This window comes from Balaenoptera ricei, chromosome 20 (genome assembly GCF_028023285.1).
Source record: "Balaenoptera ricei isolate mBalRic1 chromosome 20, mBalRic1.hap2, whole genome shotgun sequence".
NCBI classification, from domain to species: domain Eukaryota; kingdom Metazoa; phylum Chordata; class Mammalia; order Artiodactyla; family Balaenopteridae; genus Balaenoptera; species Balaenoptera ricei.
This window is the reverse complement of record NC_082658.1, coordinates 39,563,136-39,566,634: the sequence shown is the minus strand read 5'-3', so window position 1 is coordinate 39,566,634 and position 3,499 is coordinate 39,563,136.

The window sequence follows — 3,499 nt, the reverse complement described above, 5'->3', positions numbered from 1 at the left end:
GATTATGTTTGAAGAAGAAAATGCAGAACATCCGCAAATTTCTTTGATCTCTACATTTTTCTACAAGCACTATTTTTCAGCTTCCTTTTTTTTTTTCTTCTAAAATTGTGCAAAGTACTCGCACACCTGTGCTTTTACCAGATAGGCATCTCATTTTGTCTGATTCCATCAGAAAGCCAGGAACAGTCACACCCCAATTCTCGAAGGCTTCAAAAACTGTGTACCTTCTTGAGAGTGGAATACTGAAGTTTGCGCCTCTCTTCTCTACCAAAGGATTATTACACAAGTAAATCTCTCTCCTTCTGAACTCTGGTGCTCCTGGTGAGTGGTATGATTGTGGTCATATGTCATTTTTTCTGAACTCCTACCCAGCCAACTTCAATAAGCGTAACTCACTTACTGAAACATGTAAACAACCCCGGCACCAAAGCAGCCAAATGGAAAGCCGCCTTTACCACATGCTCTAGAAGGTGTAATAAAGCCGTGATTCTGCCTTTTGGCTTGGCAAAGGCAGTTGGGAGGACGCCCTCGTACTTACTTGGGAATACTAATGACATCTGGGTTCTAGGCGGTTGCCACTGCTGTCTAGGCTAGCACTACTGGAATCTTGGACTCTGGTAGAAATATACAGGAAATCACATTGCCAAACTTTTCTCCTTATAAAGACAATCTATCCAGGAATTACCATCCTCCCGGTTCTCAGAGGGAGGAGCCATTGGCAAAGCAGGCAGGATACAACTGTGGAGAGGAATTTTAAAGCAGTTTCCTGTGGCTCCAAGGTCCAGTCACAGAGCCATTCTTCAAGAACAGTGCTACATAACAAGGTGAGGCTTAGATGATCACTTACAGGAAAGTACAGAGGACATACTACTCTAGAGAATTCTCTGAAAAAGTCAGGTTTATTCTCTGACAGGGAGGGGTTTGAGGAGTTAGGAGAACTGACATACACCCCTATACTAGGCCCCACCATTCATTCTATTGGTATCTTCCCTTCATATCTTCAAAATGGAATAGTGACTCTCTCGCTCCAACTTGGTCCTCCTCCTATATTCCTGGCTCGGTGATCAGTGATTATTGCTGTCTTCTCAGGGTTCTCTGGTTCCTCCTTCATGTATACTCCACCTCTTTCACTCCACCATTACCTGGACTCTACTTAGGTAGCACCTCCTGCCTGCCTTTTAATCTCTGCTGCTGCTTCACCTGGGCTGTTGCAATAACCATTCAGCAAATACTGTGTGTGACCCCACCCTGTGCTTGGCTCTGAGCATACAAAGGAGAGCACAATAGTGCCTGCCCTTATGTGGCTTAGGTTCTAGTGGAGGAATGAGCAAAAACAAGAAAATAGACTAGTTGTGAATTACATGTACTTTAAAGGAAACAAAACGAAGCTAGGCAGAGAATAACAGAGGTAGAAGGCTCATTGGCCTTGTCTCACAGCTCCCTCACTGGTGCTTTCCTGGTGTCTCTCACAAGGGCTTTCCCTCACCCCAACCCCTACCTGGCAATTCAAATGCCACATCCTCATGAAACCTTTTCTGATCCTTCCTAGTCGGCAGTTTTCTTCCTCTTCCCGTTTTTTTTCTAATGGCCTTCATCTTACTACTCTACATTGTAGTTACCTGCATATTTGCATAACCCCCAAGAAGACTGTAAGCTCCTAGAGGGAGATCATTTTTCAACAGCTTTGCCTCTTCCCTATAGTACTTTAAACTATTAGAGATTTAAAAAGTGAATAAGAAAAATGTTTTCCCCCCAACGTGGCTAATACCACTACTGGCCCTAACTGTTTCATAGGGTTGTTATGAAGATCAAATAAAACTCAAGATGTGACAGTGCTTTAAAAAAGAAAAAAGGTCTGTACCTTTGTACGGACTGCTTTGTAATCATAATTATAGCAAACATCACTCTGGGAACCTGCCCACACAGGATGGCTAAGAGCAGAGCTGGCTTTTCCAACCCCTGATATAGGGACACACAAAAGCTGTTCCTCTGTTTAAATGCAAAACTTTTTTGGCTGTAGCCTTGATTTTCTGCTGTCTCCCCTTTCCCATCACCTACCTTGTGATCACAAGATGAAACAAGTAAGCAGACGCTTGGACTTTTGCACTGGACTTTTCTGCAGAACTGAGTGGCTAAGAGCCAGAACACCTAGGTTCGAATTCTTGCTCTACTTCCTTGCTTCCTCCAGCAAATCACTGAACTTCTCTGCCTTCATTTTCTCATGGGGCTGTTGGAAGGATTTAAAGATTAAATACAATACACATAAAACAACACTGGAAACTGCCTGGTACAAAGCAAGCAAGCAATCATCAAAGTTACAGTAAATCCACTGTGCTTCCTGGTACAGGGCACATCAGAGGAGGTTCCTGGGAGCTAATCTTGATTGCTGGTGTTGTGTGATTGTGTACAAAGAACATACTGTGGAGGGGACACGGGAGTGGGAAGGGCCTGGTGCAAGGGGCAGGATGGAGCAGTGCAGTCTGAAGAGCGTCAAGAGTGTGGCCAAACCATGTGAGGTTAGGCAGAGAAAGTCTGGCTGCTGTAAGAGGTTTAGGACTGTCACTCAAGTGAAAGTGATTCTCAAGACACTCCGAGGTGCACTAAAAAAATGAAAGGCAGAGAAGGGCCTCCTCTCGTTATTTTTGGCTTTCATCTTTTTAAGGTGAAAAGAGGTTGAGAACAGCAAGGTTCTCTGGTGACATGGAGTGTTGGGCTTCAGCACTTACTGCCAAGAGAAGTGAACCTGAGCTGCTCTTTGTTTTCCAACACAACCTGGTGAGGAGCCAGAGAAAGACAAGAATAATCTGCACAGTCATTCCCCACCTTTGGGGAAAGGCAGAACCCATCCCTCTTTTCAAATTCGCTCCACAAAAACAATTTTTCCCTCCATCAGAAACAGACTGGGACACAATTAAGCAATGCTGCTGGGCTGAGTCAGTCAAAAGTGGCCTGAAGGAAAAAGCTGCTCATGCTGTTCCCTACAGGGGAATAGATGGCAACAAAGGGAAATGACGTTTGGGATTAGGTTGGGGGCAGAGAAAAGTGGCCGTCAGAGGCCTCCTTGAATAAACAAGGCTTTTCCCCAAAGGGCTTTGGGTGGAAGGCCATCAAAGCAAGCTGTCGATACTCCTCCCTGGAAACTCTCAAAAGGCCGTGACTGTTAGCTTAGACAGGTGGCCCAGGGGTCCCTCTCGGCCAAAAATGCCCAGAATAAGCCAGAGCCTTCCCCTCAAGAATTCAGGAATATGGTTTCCAACACAAACAGATACAACATTGTCGAAATAGTGCTGGAGTGTATCCAAGCCTTCCCTTTATGTCCTTTGAGTCATTTGGAAATGGTTAACAAACGGGTTGAACACCTGGGCTGATTACCCCAGAAGGGGATTTCCAAACAGACTCTATGCTGTAAAATCATCTCTTCCCTTCCCAAAGCAATTCAGTTCCACTTTCTCTGAAGCGTGCCCTAAAGATCCCAAATTTTCTAACTACAGTTGATTCT